This window comes from Agelaius tricolor, unplaced genomic scaffold (genome assembly GCF_023055355.1).
Source record: "Agelaius tricolor isolate 1412-34295 unplaced genomic scaffold, bAgeTri1.0.p SCAF_8, whole genome shotgun sequence".
NCBI classification, from domain to species: domain Eukaryota; kingdom Metazoa; phylum Chordata; class Aves; order Passeriformes; family Icteridae; genus Agelaius; species Agelaius tricolor.
In genome coordinates, this window is record NW_027269268.1 from 20,857,535 (window position 1) to 20,875,581 (window position 18,047).

The following is an 18,047-nucleotide window of genomic DNA, read 5'->3' on the forward strand; positions in this document are numbered from 1 at the left end:
TTATAAAGGAAAAGGTATAGGGAAAAAAAACCACTAAGAACCTTGAGTTTAACTGGATTTTTATAACAAAAAGAATATATTCAACTAAACTGGGGTTAAAGCATCACAAATAATGTAAAGAAGAACAGAACTACTTGAAGCTTTATACATGAAACTTTCCAGTGCCATTTTTGTGAAAAGTGATTCTGAAAAGAAAGATACACACACCTTATAATGAAATCCCACTGCTTTTCTGGAGATGGCAACTGATAGGCAGAAAGAATAGAACAAAAGTTAAACTCTCAGCTTCACAATCAGTAGAATTCTTGAATGCAAATATTTTCCCCCTTTGGCAGCAGCCACCAAGCATAGCTCTGCACAGCTCTGCAACCAGCACAGTACATGCTGCCTCTACCCCAGCTAGCAGGTAGGTTACATGGGGAGTGGTGGAATAGTCAGGCTGCAGGATCTGACACTTTGTGATAAGGGAGGTCACAGGAGATAACAGGACAATAATCAGGACTGTTACTGCAGTGATGGGATACAGCAGAAGACAGAGGACACAAATCCACAGGAAACTAGGCTTTGTTAGCTCTGCTGCTCACAGAACAATTTGTTTCCCTTGTGTTTTACAGATTTGAATACTAATATTTCTGTACATTGCAGCTTTGATCACTGTGTTAAATGTAGCTCTACTGAATAAAAGGATTATTTGTCCAGATTGGCATGCTTATGACTGTGATTTGAAGAGAACTCGAGGGAGAAACCTTTGAAGATCAAGCACATGCTTTGTTTTAAAGGCTGAACTGGCAGGAGTGCTGAAGGTGGTTTATATCATGCATATAGTTTACAGCATGATACATATGACAATACTTTTGCAGTTTAGTACAAGGATTGTAAACACTTTCAGATTACTTAAATTTGTCCTGCTGTTAAAAGGGTCAATACCACTCTCTCCTTACTGAAAAGGCTAAGAAGTCAGGCAAGAGTAGCACTCATGTTGGTTCACAAACAGCTGGATTTCAGAAGTAGACAGCACAACCACAAAAGCAAAGAAGGGACAGGAGGAAAAAGATCAGCCCTTTTGGTTATAGCACTTGCTCCACACTGGTTTCAGCAGATCATCAAACCACAGCCATGAGGTTTCAGGGCACAGTTAAGCTGATCTAATGGCCAGGCAGTGCCCAAAGGATTCACTGCCAGCTGTGCATCCCCCGTGCCAGCTCTAACGCACATTCCGTGTCACAGGGAGCCAACTCTATTAGCTTTTTAGTTCCCTTCTCATTTAAATTCAGGGAACTGAAATTATAGAAAACCAATAGCACAAAATTAATTTGAATAATCTTAACAATAAATTAGATTAAACCAATAGCTAGTGCAGGAAGAGGTATGGGTAGGAGAAGCTGTTGGGAGCCATTCCTTACAGTAGCAACTAAGCAAGTCAAATACAATATGAAATGACAACCCCATTAAGGACAAGTGAATATAACATTTCAACCTTTGTGATGTTTGAAATAATTTTATGAAGGACAGGTGAAATGTTTAATGATGAGTTTCTCCTTTTTAATCTTTGCTAGGTCGTGCCTAACCTACGCAATCAATTTTGTTCCCACCACTCTGCAGTGTAAACAAACAATAGGAATGAGAAGGACCAAAACGTTAACATTTCTTTTGTGCCACTAAACAAGCTTTTGTTTCTCCAGTCATTCCCAGCACCCCTTTGAAAGGTTCCCACAGCCCGTGTAAACAACCACAAGCTGAGCGGGATGACTGTACATACCTCCTACATAGGCAGGCAGCAACCCCAGCATGCAGCTCCCCTCACTAGACAGCCACACACCCACCCCATGACAGGGGACACCACCCACCTCTACTCTTCAAACAAAACTCCTGCCTGGGCTCCTGAGTCACACCGAGTGTTATCTAGTGCTCCCACCAGGCCAAATGTCAGTAATGGCAGAGCTGAAGTTCGACCCTCAATTATTCCACTATCAGCCCACTACTTTGCTGTAGCATATCAGGAATTACTTGACTTCAAAATAGCCAAGCCTAACAGTGTTCAAAGCACAATTAACAATAGATTCACCATGGCAATAAGCTATAAAGCTGGGAATACAATACACAACCTGAAATCACAGAATCAGAGAAAGGTTTGGGTTGGAAGGGATCTTAAAGGTCATGTAATTCCAACCCTTTTGCCATGGGCAGGGACACCTTCCCCTATACCAGGTTTTTCAAAGCCCCATTCAGCCTGACCTCGAAGATGAGATGAAAATACAGGATGTCCTGGAAACAAACTAAATGTAACTGTGCATGTCAAGGTTGTTTTGCTACAGCAAGCCATGTCTAAGAAATGCTCTAGCTATAGTGCATTCAGCTATGTTAAACTTGCAAATTTAGGTTAAACATCTGGATAACCTAAGGAAGAAGCCATTATGGAGATAATCAAGGTTATTAACAGAAACACTTCTGTTACTTCTGTACTATAACATTGCAAAATGTAAAGTTCAGCCACCTGTGTATTAGAGCCCACCTACGATACTATTAGTAGGACTTCTTTCACACATATAATCACTCCCCTCTAGACACATAATGACAAAATATTGTTAGCATTACTACCATATTACTCAGGGGCTACCAAAGCCTGCATGCTACCTTTGACACGTTTCATGAACACCAAGTGGCTGTTCAGGGTGTTGTATCACACAGTTGGTAGAGTGGAGCAAGTGCAGGACAGCACAAACTCCAGCAAGCTGGGAGTCAAGCAGTGACCAAGTCTAGTTCTTACCCAGACCACCAACAGCACAGTCAGAATCCACCTGCTGCCACAGATAATTAACACACCATGAAAGCAGAGGGATATAACTGCCCCCTTCCAGCAGAGGCTTGTCATAAGGGTCATCTCTGCCCCATCTTGGCTACACAGACAAGTTTAAATATGGGCCAGGTGGGAAAAGCATTGCAGGTTTGATCATTGTCTCCCTCCCTTGCAGCAAATAGCAAGTTAGGAGAAAAGCAATCCCCAAACACAGTGCCCCATACAAATTCTTTATTTCAAACTCATTCTTGCTGAAAGATCAAACAGGGACTGCTATTTAGGTATGTGGAGAAAGAAACATTTCCCAGGAAAAAAAAAAAATAAAAAAAATAAAACCACTGAAAATCACAGCAACTCTGCCTTAGCATGCTTTAAAGGATGCTGAAGATTAGCCCTCAAGATCCATAAAAACTGTCACTACCATACTCTGTAGTAAAGAAAAAAAGAGTTACCTGTCATTGCAGTGATCCACCCACTCAGAGAAATGCCACAGATCTGCAGACACACTCATCAGCTCTGGCAACAGCAGATGAAACTGCCACAGCCGAGCTCAGAAACAAACATTTAAAATAATTCAGACAAGGGTATCTCCAGGATCACAGTTTCAGGACCCTTTTCTGTTGTGCTAGAGTATGATTGCATGAATTAAAACAAAATGACAAGATATAAACAGCAGGAGAAGCAGACACTACCAGCAAACTGCAGGTTTACTGGCCCAAGCTCAGGGCCACAACTAACACAGCTGGGAAAAGACATAGACAATGGTGAAGCAAAGGTGAAGACATCCTGTTTTCAACAGAGATTCAGCACTATGCCAAGCTGTGTGGGGTCACACTTGCCACAAAAGATGAGTAATATTTCCTCAGAGAGGTCTGAATCCATAGCTGGTTTTTTTGGTTATTATTTAATGGTTACAGCCTTGAACACTAAAGAAAATATTCTCTAGTATATTCTAAAGCCTTATTAGGCAATGAAGAAGTCATCAAAAGCAAAGTACCCACTAGTGTCAGGTCTAGCAAAGAAATGGTAGATTTTGCAGCTACTGCAATAGCTAGTGAGCAACTTCTCAAGCATGAAGTATGCTACAATGCTGAAAAGGCTTACACTTGCCAGGGAACACACTGAGCAGCTTACCCTCCTAAAAAGGGAACTTGAGGAAAAGCTTGAAACCTTTTCTTCTCCATTGGCTTATGATGCTTTGGGCTTGTTAGTCATTTAGTAAGACAAGTAGCTTGTCCTGAAGTAGCCTGTTCAGTTCTGAATTCCCTGTGACTACTGTCATTCCTGCAGATATATACAGACACACATTCTATTCTATAAAACACATCATATATTTTACATAAAGACAGCAATAACCTTTCGTATGCAATTTTGCAATACAGCAAACTAACTCCCTATAAGAATAGGCAGGTCCTGCATGCTACAGCAGATCTAAATGTAAAGTTTCACCTTTAAGAAAACATGGTAGATTTTATCCTGAAAAGCACGTGCTCCAAAAGTATCCACCAGCATCTGTGAGAACACAGGGCTAATGTGTGCAGTAAGGACATTATGACGGTCAAAGAGGGCAGAGTTTAAGTAGATACTGTCAACAACACACACCCAGGGTTTGCAGCTCCTGTCCTTCTGAAATTCACAGCAGCTGCCACAACCTACATGAAGACAAAGCCAAAGCTGAGTAGCTCTGACTCTGCATGACCGAATTAAGGAATCCTTCAATCTATCAAAAGGACCCACCAAAACTTCATGTGCAATCGGGTCTCCACCACCACCCTTAAGTTCTTTGATAAACTCACCAAGGAAAAACACAAGGGAAGTCTCTAGAAACCTGTATCATGTAAAGGTCACCTCCCACATTCCAAGCCATCCAGAGCAACATTTCTTAAGGATGAAGTGCTGAACAGGGAGAACAACAAGCTCTGACATTGGACCGAGAAATTGAGGAACAGAAGAAGGGTACATAGGAACAAGTACAACGATTATCCCAGAATCAGTTCAGATTTTTTATTTTCAAGGAGAGATCCATGTGTAAAGAGGGAGAATTGGCAGGGGAAAGATTTGATTTAATTTATTATTACAACCTAGGATACTGGAGTGGTGAGATTCATTGATTGAGGTTTATGAGGAGTTTAAGGGGAAATTATTGCAACTCTATTGCAACCGTGCTCTAACCTCCCACTCGCCACAGCTCCAGCTCCGCAAGGCCAGGTCTCACCACAGCACGTGTATGCCTCTCAGCTCCACCTAGGGCAGCCCTCCTGCCTGGTAAGGAGGCAGAGCTTGTGCTAAGAAAGTGTTCAGCAGTATGCCCTGCCCTCTCAAGTGCACTTCATCTCAGCCTGCCCATGCTGAAGAGTTCAGAGACTTCCCAGTGCTGCTTCTCCAGAGCAGCAACAGGCAGGTCACGCCGTCCGCACCACTGAAAGGTTTTCAAGCAAAAAAGCATTTCACAACATCCACATTTTGGACAACTCTGAATAGCCAGCCCTTAAACAGGAAGCATTACTTAATTACCTCAGAGCTGTCCCTCTGCTGTAAGCAGCCATCCACTCTCAGGTCACAAGACAAACCAGACTCACCTAGGCCAGCTTAGCAGGCACTACCCACAAGAGGCTTCCCCGATACAGGAGCTTGGAGACCAAGGAATTTCAAGAAACCCTTTCCTTTCCCCTCCGTATCCAATGACCCCTGCCCACAAAACATCTAAGGTACATCACTATGTTAATCAGTTTCATAACAATGTATTTGGATTACAAAAATCCAAACATCACTCGACCTTTTATGAGAGTATTAAAGGGAAACTGGTTTTCCTTTTTTTCAATATAAGCTGAGGTAAATACCATTGCAAAATGTATCATACTGGTATAACTCTAAATTACAGCCAAAACTGAAAACAGCACATACTTTTTTATTTAGTTGGGGTATTTTCTTTGTTTGTTTTATATCTTAATTAAAACATGCCATGCTTCTCTATTTTATGGCCATATTTGTGTTTGGTTAGAAAACTAGACAAATTCTACTAGTTCCTAGTGCCACAGCCACCACAATCATGTTGAAGGGATTTGGACTGGGAAAAGAAGTTTTGGTGGCACACTTCTGGCACATCAGAAGTGTGCCACCAAAACAGTACACACCAACACTTCATCCTCCAGCACAAAGCAAAGCCAACTGTCTCAGCTCAAGACTCAGGCAAAGCTTACCTGAACTAAGCAAGCTAGTTTTGGACAATATTTCACACATCAGCTACCAACCAGCTGTGGGTGTTGTATCCTCTAGCTGATGGTAACATCTTCAATTGTCCCAGCAAATGAAAATATGCCTGCTGGTAGGTTAGGCATGACATTATAGAAAAAAATGCATTGTTTCAGCCTTGTAAAAATAACTGCAATAGTTTCAGAGAACACTGAGAAAACAAAATAGAGAAAGAGTTCCTGAATTACACAGATCTGTCTATTTAGCAAAAACGAGCAGTCTTGAGGAGATGAACTCGTGTTTTTTGCCATAGTGAGCATGAACAAAACTGAATGCAGTAGCTCCTTTTACTCTGACATTCCTTACTTTTGAAGTACTTGACATTACAGATGTAAATCATGTCCACATTACTGGCAAAAAAGCCTAGCAAGGATCTATTAGAAAATACATGACTGCAATGTTTGCACTGATACAGGACAAACACTGGAGTAGCTAACCAGAACCACTGCTGCAAAGACCCAGGTAGGATTCATAGCATTGCAACAGTTTAATTACTCCCATTCTCTCTTCCTGCCCAAGAAATGTCCCTCCACAAGTGAGCCACAACGCCTCTCACATTCATTACAGCCAAAAAATGTCTTGCATATGCAAAATTCTCAAAGAAGAAAAGCACATGTGTAGTTTAATGTTTAAGTAAGAACCTAATCAAGCTATTATATTTATTTATTGATTTTGGCTGAACAGAGAAGGTAGCCAAAAATTGATTACTTTATTATTTCACCAATAATCTTTACAAAGTGAAAGACAGAGAACCACCTTTCATTTTCTACTAAATACAAAACTGTGACAGCTGAGGAATGGACAGGGATTTAATATTCTTCGTCTCTCCTAACATAGGAATAAGAAGGCACCCAATACACCTGACAACACGTTTATTCACGACCAGTCACTTCAAAACAAGGACTTGTCCATTCCTCCCTCAAAGCCACCAAACACATTCACCAGAGAGGAAGCCACCAAGGGCTGCCAAACTCACAGAAGTGACACAGCCCTAAAGTACACACTGATAGCAGCCACAAGGGTGCTCTGGGACCGGGACCTGTAAGCATCCAGTGCTGCCTTCAGCCTTTTGCAGACCTGCTCTGGGCTAAACTGTCCTTGCCTGATTTAGCCAGAAGAGCCTGTGTGATGACCAGTGGCTGTACCACCACAAAGATCAAGAAGTTTGTTGACAATAAGTCAGTTTCCATGCTTACGTGGGTCTAGGTCTTCATGAGACAAATACCTAAAATCTTTGTAGCCTTTGCTACAGAGACTACAACTACTACTCTTGTAGTCTTTGCTACAAGAGACTATCTTAATGTCCATAGTAGTGATTGCAGTAAATAGATTTTGTCTATCCAGTGAATACTGAGAGCATTTCAGTACTGAACCATCCATCAGTTTCCACAAATTGACTAAAGCACAATACTTTGTTGTGGGAGAGCATTTTCATGAGCAATTGATGCAATGTTTATCATGTCTTTCTAGAATTACCTGACATACACAGTCCACATATGACACGGCTGAAGCAGCTCTGCACTTTTATTTCAAGTGTAATGTACACACAGCCTTTGCATGTGCTCTTCACAAAAAGATTCAGAATATTAAACATGTCCATTAAACACCGTCCAAATTTTAAAAACTCTGTTTACTTTAAAGAGACAGAAGATCAGCATTCCTCTCTGTTTAATAACATTGCTGGCCTAAATCATCACACACCATTCCTTTCTTTTACTGGTTCAGAGACAACAAATTCCATTGAAGTAATGAACAAAACTTTTGCAAAGTACCACATGCATACATAAGGAGAAGTAAAGTTAATTTGTCAGCCTAAGTCTAAAGATAAAAATTATTTCTTTCCCTAAGCTAAAAAGTTATTTGTTGTAAAAGCTTTTGTAACAGTTAATACAAATGAAAATCACATACTTTCTAATAAACATTTATGTTTCCAAACAGACACCATTGTATTAGTAAATTATTCAGCTTGAACAAAGAACCTACACTGATTAGATAGAAGCTGCAGTAGGAGGAAAAATCTAAACCTTGATGAAAAAAATTTTAAAAATATGAAGTGATATATCTTTTTGAGATATTTATGAACCTGAAACACCAACAAGAATGCATAATTGCCATCAAGATACAGAACTAGACTGTCATTAATAACTGGATGATGATGGAGAAAGGGCAGATTTAAGTTTGGGACCAGGAAGTGCCTTAAAACAAGTGTAATCAACACATGAAAAAAGGACATAGTGTCACTTTGCTCCTGTAGATATTAAATGCAGTACAGAACTGACCATCTCCTCTCCTTCTCTTCACTGTGGCCTGAAGAGAATGCAACTTCCGTTTCTAACCACTGAGTTCAGCGATGAAGAAAAGCTAGAAATGAACCAAATAAAGAGTTCAACTTCTTTACACCCCTTTTCAAAACAGCAGTGATGACAGAAAGCTTAAGATGTGGAGATACTTCAAACTAAAGAAAATGAATCTTTTTACCTTCAGCAAACTGGGTCTCAAAATGAAACTGTGAAAGATCAGCTGCCCTGCCTACCTTAAAATTCCTACTGATGTCAAGTTTTTTCCCTGAGTTTTCAAAGGCTATCTCTTCAGTGGAATAGACAAATATACAGCTGGGAAACAGGCAGTAAGTGCTCTCAAAAGTGTAGCACAAACTGAAGCACAGAGCAAGCATCCATAGCTGGAATGCTGGAATATGGCCTTCTGTTCACACCCATATATTTCGGCAACTGTGTACATTTCTGCTATGTTTTGTTTTCCTCTGCTTTCAATTGCATCTGGTAAAGAAAGCACAGGAGAGCAGGCGCCTAGCACCTGGCCCACAGGATGTTCACAAGCTGTACACTCTTCTTTTAATGAAAAGCCCGACAAACCCTACAACCTTCCCCTGCGAAGTCTTTCTAGACTCTTTCCAGGAAGATGTGGAGAGGATTCATGCAGACAGCAGTTTCCACACAAGAGTTACAATTTCTGGATCTCTGTCTGAACACTGTCTCATCAAAAAAACGACATTCAACCTACTCTCTTCATTTTTTAGTACATCCTCCTCATATGTAACAAATTGCTGTATAAATTTTAACACCCAAATAGTACAATTTAACACTAGCAGACACAATTGTTTCTTCCCCGACAAGCTACGGAGGTGTTGTTTTCTTCAGTTAAAAGAAAGTTAAGATACTCTATAAAAAGACTTCAAGTTTTGATACAGTTTTTGCTCAGCGGGAAATTATGCGCGGGGCGGAAATGCTAAAAAGCAAAGCAAAACAGAACCCAAGCAAACACAGTCCCATTCCCAAACGAGACCCTTCTCTCCCCAGTCCCGGAGTAAGGTCTGGAGTAAGAGCAAGAGCACTCTCGTGCCTCGTGAAGCAGCAACTACTCCGATAAACAGGAAGAGCCAACACTACTCCTGGCTTTTAAAACACATTCAAAACACTTTACATGGAAAATAAGCAACTCTTCAATAACGTTTTTCCGCGAAAAGAAGAGCTACATTTTCCACCCAAGTGTTATGTAAATGAGCGAGCAGGAGGGAGCCGCGGGGTCTGTTAAGAGCCACTCAACCTATAGAGAAAAGAAGGAAAACGGGGGAGCGGGGTGGGGGATGTTTGAAACCCTCGGGGCTCACAGCACTGCGGCCGTGCGCTCCACTCCAACCTTGCACAACTTTCCGCCGCGGCAGTTCCGCTCGGCTACCCGGGCGGGGACGGGACGGAGGGGTCCGAGCCCTCCGCCCGCCCGCCCGCCGCCTTTGTTCGCGGGGGCCGCCGCTCCCGGCACAAAGCGGGCGGCGGAACTCGCGGAGGAGACCTCGGCGCTGCCCGGGGGCCCTGGCGGAGCACCCCCGTTCCCGCCCGGTCTCCGCGGCGGGCGGGAGCGGCGCGTGGACCGCGGGGCAGCAGACCGTGCGCGGCCGGCAACGTGAGCCGCATGGGAAACGGCGGCCGCCGGCGCCGCGCCCCCCGCCCCGGCCCCCGGCCCCCGCCCGCTCCGCCGGCAGCCCCGGGGCACCCAGCCCCTTCCCGAGGCGGCTCCTCCCGCTCGCACTCACTTTTCGGGACGGGCTCCGCTGGGCTCTCCCTCCGCTCGCGGCGCGCGCGCCTTCCCGCCGGCGGGGCGATGAGGGCGGCGAGGCGGAGCCCCCCTCCCTCGGCGGGAGGGGGTCCGCTGCCCCCCCCGCCCCGGGGCTGCCGCCGGGGGCCGGGTGACTTCAAAGGGGCAGGCGGGTCCAGCCCCCCCCCGCCCCGGGCGGGCTGCGGACTGGTGGCCCTCGAAGAATCCCCCCGGCTGCGGCTGTCCCGGCGGCGGATCAGGTGCGCCGCCGCCTCCTCTCACATGGAGCCACCGCCTCGCCGCCCCTCGGCGCCCCCCGGGCCGGTCCCCGCACCGCCGCCGGCCGGGAGGCGAGTGGCTCGGGCCGCGGCCCCCGCCCCGCTCTCCCTCTCATGCACTGCGGGCGCCGCCGGGCCCCAGCTCCAGCGGCGGGGGGGCCGTCAGGGCCCCAGCTGGGCGGCGCGGCGGGGCAGCCGGGCGGCGGGGCTCGGCGCCGCGACCGCTCCGCTCTGCGGCATGTGGGGGGAGCGGCGGCGCGGGGCGCTGGGCGGCGAGGCAGGGCCGGGCCGGGGACGCCGGGCGCGGTGGGGGCAGCGGCGGCAGCAGCGCCCCGGGATCCGCTCGCTTCCTGCGGCGCCGGGAGGGGGCGGGGAGGGCGGGCGGGAGAGGGAGCGAGCGCGGCGGCGGCGCGGGCGGATGACAGCGGTAACCCGGCAACGGGGCCCGCCCCGCCCCGGTGCTGGCGCGGAGCGATGATGCTGAGGGCGGGCGAGGCGGAGCCGCGCAGGTCCCGCCGCGGCCGCGCGGTTCAGCCCGGGACAAGGGGGCGGCCCCGCGGCCGGCCCGCCCTTTCCCGCCATGGGAACGGCCGATGCCGGGGCCATCCCGGTGCGCGCCGCTCCGTGCCCGGCCGCCGCTCGGTTTGTCCGGGAGTCGGCGGTGGGAAGTGCTGGTCACCCTTGGTGCTTCCAGAAACTGGGGCTCACCTGTCCCTAGCAGCACTTTCTCAGTCGGGCTCCGGGTGCCGCGAACACAGTAACGGGAATGATGGTTACCCCATCCCTGCTCTCCTAAGGTTAAACCGAGAGTTATTTACAAGAGCCTATAACAGAATCACAGAATCAATTCGATTGGAAAAAGACCTCTGAGTTCATGGAGTCCAACCTATGACGGAACACTGCCATGGTCAACTAGACCTAGCACTGAGTGCCACATCCAATCATTCCCGAAACACCTCCAGGGACCCCACCACCTCCCTGCACAGCCCCTTTCCAAACTGCCCTTTCTGTGAAGAAATTCCTCCTGGTGTCCAAACTAAACGTCCCCTGGTGCAGCTTAAGACTGTCCTTTTGTGTTGCTGGTTGACTGGGAGAAGAGACAGACCTTCATCAGGCTACGCTCTCCTTTCAGGCAGTTGTAGAGTGATATGGTCACCCCAAGCTTTCTTTTCTCCAAGCTAAACAACCCCAGCTCCCTCAGCCACTCGTCCTGGGACTTGTGCTCCAGTTTAGTGCAGAGTTGTGGCCATCACATGAGAGTTCTGCTAGGCCTCCTTTGGTTTGTGATGCTGATACACAGCACTATTCAACAAACAACAAGGTAAAAAATGAATACTTAATTGTCAGTCATTAAGCATGTGGGATGGCTGAAAGCAGCACTCAGCCTGGCCCCTGAGAAGAGCTTAGGCCTCAGGAAAAAGGAAAAAAAAGCGGTATTTGACTGTTGCCATCATAAAGCATATACAACAAGAGCAAAATTAAGGTTACTTGTGTACCTTAGGTCTGGCATTTATCTTTCTTTTCAAAAGATCATGGTGGATCTTTGCCATGTCAGAGTATGCCCAGGCAGAAGTCTGCTCTGCCCAGACCTCACTTAAGCATTGGGACATGGGATGTCTGACTGCAGTAAAAGCCTTCCAATTCCCCACTAGCTTTTTCCTGTCTGCTATTCAGTGGTTAATCTGTCTTTTATTCTCCATCATCTTCTACTTGGTGTTTCTTTACCCTTTCCTGTTAAGTTGTTTACCTGATTTTTCTTTTCCCATGTATTAAAAACAGGTGTTTGAGCTTACCTGAGTCTCCAAACCTCCACTGTGTCCCCATTGGAACAATGCAGCAGAGAAGCACTCTCACTCTTGAGAGCTGCAGGCACATCCCTTCCTCACCAGCTGAACTTCCACACATCCATTCCTGCCTAGCTTATCTTATTGTAAGAAATTGGCAAGGGGTGCTTTTGCAGACAGAAGCCTCCTTCACTCCTTCACTACTCAGGCCTGCTGCCCCACAGAACATCACTCATCTTTTCCACAGAATGACAAAGCAGCCCCGCAATAAGTATGTAGGTAAATATATAATCGGGCAATTGAGCTTTTTATTCCTGAAGCAGGCAGGAATTAAATCTGCATGAATAATATTTTCATTTTGGCAAGGTCTGTTCCCCACAAGTTTCAGAAATATGTGCATTTTTTGCCCCTTACAAAAGAAATAGCAGTGCTAAAACTTTTGTATCTGCAGTATGGATCTGTGCTCCTTGAGCTAAGAGAACACAGGTTTCTCTCTCAGACCCTATCCATATCAAGGGGTTACTGGTTCCTGTTTCTTGGATCTATTGCTTATTCCACTGGCTTTCTACTAATTGTGATGTTCTCTCTCTACCGGTTGGATAATAAATTCACACATGGGTCAGACATAGCTGGGACACTAATACTGAGTACACATTACTTGGGAGCGAAGGAAAAAGTTGGCTGTCTAATCAGTGTAGATCACTGACAATGGCAGATGCATCACTCAAGAAACAGAAAATCACTACTCTGCCAGCACTGATGATGGTGTTCAGACTGGCTGAGGATTTAATGAAAATGTTACGATTATTTTATTAGTCACAGATTAAACTGGTTCAGCGTGTAGTCTTTAATGGAAATGTGGTCATGACTGACTATACTTCAAACAGCAGGGATAAAAATAGGAATTGTGCTACAGATCAATGCATTGGCAGAACTAATCACACTGTCATATGCCAGACTTGAATGCCACCACACAGACAGTTTCAATAAAACTGATTTTAAAAATAACACAGAGAACAATTTTAAGTGGATCTGTATTGTTTTCAACATACAATCCAGTGAGAATGCAAAAACCTTGCCAGAGGTTATTACTGTGCACGAAATCATGACGGAGGAAGAGAAACACTGGGGCTTTTAAGCACTCTGCCTAGAGGCTGAAGGGATACTTGCTGTCTGTCTGCATATATTTTCTTCCTGTGGTGTTTTTAATCTTGATGGACTACCACCCATACCAGAGGTTGGTATTAAACTTAATGGCAAGACTGCAATCTATCAACAACCTTGGTAACTGAAAAGATTCCATGCTAAAAGGCGTAGAAAATTAGATGATGATTTGAAAATGAGCATTAGCCAGGAGAGAGAGGGCACATGCATGAGTAACAAATCAGCTATAGAATTGTTATTACAGTGGAAAGCTGACCCTGTATAATACCACATCGTCTTTAAAATGCCATAAATAATAAGGTGAAATAACCAAATGAAAGGAGCACATTCAAATACTAAACCACCATTTAAAAAATCTGCCTAATTTGTCCATGTTTCTGGTTTTATCAGGCACCTATGACAAATTTTGTAAGCTGGTTTTATCAAGTATCTATGATAAATTGTGTAAGCTGTTTGCAGATAAAGGGAAGAATAAAGGATTTCTTTGTGTGGGAAAACATGGACCCAAATTATGGTAATTCTGTAGGAGATCTTCTGTACAAGGTTTAGTCCATTTTGACTGATCCAATTTAAATTTAAATCCTTATTTTTTAGAAATTGTTTACAGGTAGACATATCCTAATGACTGGCAGTGCTGTGCATCCCACTGCCTGCAGGAATGAGAATGGAAACTGAGCTCTGTCTTGGGCAGATGCTTCAGCTTCTGTAACCTGCCCATATCTGAGGCTGCATGTGTCAGGGTTTGGGATGGGAGATGCAGGCATCCCATGTAATAGGATCACCAGCGATGCACACATGTGCAGGTCCTGGACTGGGGAGGGTTTCTGAGGCAGAGTGGGTGCCTGAGAAACAGACCCTTTAGCAGGACTCCTCTGAGGAGGGAGTTGCACCAGACACATAGTCCTGGCTTGCAGCACAGTGCTTATCCATATTTTGGTTTCCCCCTGCCAAGCACAGAGCAGAGGAGTGGGGAAGCTGTGCTGTCGTGCTGCTGGTGTAGGAGGAGGCAGGCAATGGAGCAGGGGACACCGGATCAGCAGCTCTCGTAATCACAGCTTGTTCTGCTGGGTGAGAAAAAAATCTCAGGAGCAGACAAAAGGTAGCAAAAGGGGAAAGATAAGCAAACCACAAGGGAGTAGAGCCACACTTTTTGTTGTTAGTGAAGTACAGATTGATTCATCTGGCTCAAACTTCACCCTTTGAGCTGCAGTGCTTAGGCTACACATGGGCTGTCAAAACCTTACTTAAAACTAAATCTACCAATTCAGACTCCTACTGCCGCTTCCTAAATGGTATGAAACATCCTTTCTCTCTGCTTCATGTAAGGATATGACAGACTTGAGGTAAAGAAGCAGAGAGCTCCTCTTTTTGATAGGCAATCTTCTGCTCAAAGACACGGTTAGTTCTACCTTTAATTCCCTACAAATGAAGCTGCTGTCCTGGCTGACCTTGGGAAGGTCATTTTAAACAGCCTGCATGATGAAACTGAGACCATCTCCTTCCCAGCAGACAGACATTTGATTTGTCTCTCTTTTCTTGCTGTTCTTCTCAAGAATGGTTTAGAGTCACTGCTAAGACATAATTCACATTTCTCCCATGGCATTACTGAGTACTGTAAAGTTGTGTGTAAGCACATTGCACCAGACTTAGACAATAAAATCGTGGTTGTAGACAGAACCTATTGCATTCAAACAAAATAGAGAGGATGCAACAGAAGTAATAACAAGAAAACAAGAATTAAAATCATCTTTCATCTTAGGATGTAGGGAACAGGTCATCATGGCCCTACTGAGCTCAAGTGGATTATAATGTAAATATTCTCTTCAATAAAATGAACAGATAAAGAAAAAAAGATCTATACAAGATCTCATTTTCAAGAGGTGTAAAGGTCTAATACTTCCCAGTTGCAGATAAAAAGCCTGGAAAAGAGACAAAATTTCCAAGATAGATAAGGTAAATTTTCATGGATGCAGCCAAAGAAATGGACCCTATTTCCCAAGCCTCATCCCCACTTGGGAGACAAAGGGAGTAAATTTACTGTAACAAACATTGATGAAAGTTTAGTCAGACATAACTACAGCAGTCCTGGATCAAACTGCAAGTAAAGATAAAGGACAATGCTGTGACAGCATCAGCTCAGAGAGCTGATAGCACTGATGATCTCATCAACAGGAAATTTCAATCTCAAACCCTAAGTCTTTTGCTATGACATTTACATAAAAGTTTCATAGCAATAATGCCATATCAGACAGGATTTGTGAATTCTTACCCCGACTCAGGAAAATGGCCTTATTTTTGATACTTACAGGGGTAATACAATGCAAGACCTTTGGGCTTTTTCTTCTCTTATTCTATTGTGCTGTTTCTTCTCATTCTGTTATAGGTAATGTAATGGTTTTAGTAGAAGTAACATATAAAAGAAGAGAAACAGTACAATCAGTGAGAAGACTGGCAAAAGACCATCTATACAAATATACTAGTTTCAATGACAGAGTTAATTATCTTTGTATGGCTGGCTGTAGCTTAAAGCACATATAACTAGAGTTAAAACAGCTCTGGCCTAAGTGTATCACATACTGATAGATTAATTTGCTTAATGCAAGAGTGCTGCTGATTTTTTTTTTTCCACTGAATACAAAATTTTACTTTTAAAGGATATGGCTTTAAGCAAAATCATGGGGTTTGGTGAAGTGTTTGGAACTGAACCCCAGTTTGATCTGACCTGTGCAACACTGCAGGCTCAGGTCTCCAATCTTAGAAATCTTACAGGCGGGTATTTCGGTCCATTGCTAACACCCATGATAACACACTCAAGTGAACCAATTTCTGAATGTTCTCCAAATCCATACCAAAACACAAAGTTTGTCAGGTCCACCAAGGCTGTGACTACACCAGGACTAAGCCATCACAAGAACTAGAATTAATTGTACCCTGGTGAAATCAGGGCAGACATAGCAAGGGTAGTGCAGATCAGTGTATTGGCAAAACTATATTGGGCAGCTTGCCTGAAAGCTTGCTGCTCACAAGCTTCGTCAGTCTCTTGCTGCTATTGGACTTGAAATTCATTGTAATAAAAAGAGAGCTCAGATATCTAAGAGCGGCTAATTGTCTCATAAAGGCAACACAGGGAAAAAATTCACACAGGAAAGCATGTAGCCTGTGCCTCTGGCAAGTACTAGTTTACAAAACATCAGCCTATTTATAGTATTTGTCTAAGTGTGTGCTTGAAGTTGAAAGTGTTAGCAACTTTCTTCTATAATCTATATTTAGCCATGGTAGCCTGACTGTCATGGTAAGCAAAGAAGGTTTGGTGGGAGCAAATCCTAATAAGGTATTCCCCGGTATTGAAAATAACTGAGTCACAGCTGCAATATTTAAACTATTTATAATTCCATTAAACAACACTACATAGAAAACCGTTGTGGAAACCTGGTGGTAACATCACTATTTTCTGCTATGGATTGGTCTTGGTGCTGAATATTCCCACACCATCACCATAGCAGAGCACTTTTTTTTTTTTTCCCAGAAGTTTCATTAAATTCCTGTTCATGTCTTCAGAGGTAGTTCTAGAGAATTTAAGAATTATTTCTTGACATAAATCTGAATACCTATATTTCACATTTATTTCAAATATTATTTAGCACTGTCCTGCTCTGTAGTATAATTTTTTGTTCAGCCATCTTCCTTTAGCCATCAACAACTCCCCCCTCTCCACCAATGGCTGGAGTTTATAAAACAATTATTCAGGAAAACAGTTTCTGCAAAAAGGTTTGCACAAATATATAGAAAAGACAGTCTTAGGGATAAAAAGACATTGGACTCATGTGTTCAGCTAAATTGGAGAATACTTACTAGCTGTAACAGGTGACACAAAATTCTCATCAATTAAAGTTTTGGGAGCCATTTGTACTTTTGATTGTAATTATGTGTCTGTAAAATTGGACCCTGATGTTTTAGCCCGCTGCCACCTGGTCCCCCAAACTAATAACATCAGTGTAAGGGGGTTAAAGGGACTATCCCAAAGTCTACCTGAGACAGACAGCTCTCTATTTTATTAGGCATTAGTACTGCCCTGGAGTTGCAACAGTATCTCATCAAATTCTAGGCTTTGAGTCTTTTCTGATATTACATTTCACAACCAAAAATACTGGCAAATTTATATAGGTCTAGAACTTTATTTGCAGTACTTTTCATGGTTTCCAGATAGTAACTTGTTTCCTGTGTTGTTTTCTTTTCCTTGTGAGTTCATTCTTGTTTCTCCCATATCCAAGCAAATCAAACTCTCCCACGACTGCAGAAAATACAGTCAGTTTCTGTAGTGATGTTGCTTCTGAACAAACTGACTTTGACTACTTATATTTCAGTAATGATATTTTAATTACACATATACATACAGAAAGGGAGGAAAAGTTTAAGAGCAACTTTCAAAGTATTTGGCTAGTATTACTAGAAAAATCACGGTATAGCTGTTACACCAAATTGTGCAATAGAATCTGAAAAATGATACAAATTTGGCAGGTCATATGAATAAGGAAAAATCTTCCTCCCTTCATGGTGTGTTCCAAAATAACAGTTTTGGTTAGCGAGTCATGCTGCTACCCTTTTTTATTTGCCTTCATCTGGGGCCCTAAGGTAAATAGAAAGACAGAAAGGTTTAACATTTTATACTAGCTCAGTGCTCTTTGGGATATTTTTTCAACAAATTTGCAACAATTTAAC

General features: G+C 43.9%; 1 protein-coding gene across 1 annotated transcript in view; it reads right to left on the bottom strand.

Moving 5' to 3' along the window:
• FBXW7 (F-box and WD repeat domain containing 7) overlaps nt 1–10,737 on the bottom strand; it is a 176,750-nt gene extending 166,013 nt beyond the window's left edge. The window contains exon 1 of the mRNA XM_071431878.1: nt 10,101–10,737. The gene's annotated coding sequence lies outside the window, so the exon portion shown is untranslated. The remainder of the gene's footprint in view (nt 1–10,100) is intronic.
• Nucleotides 10,738–18,047: the final 7,310 nt, after the last annotated feature.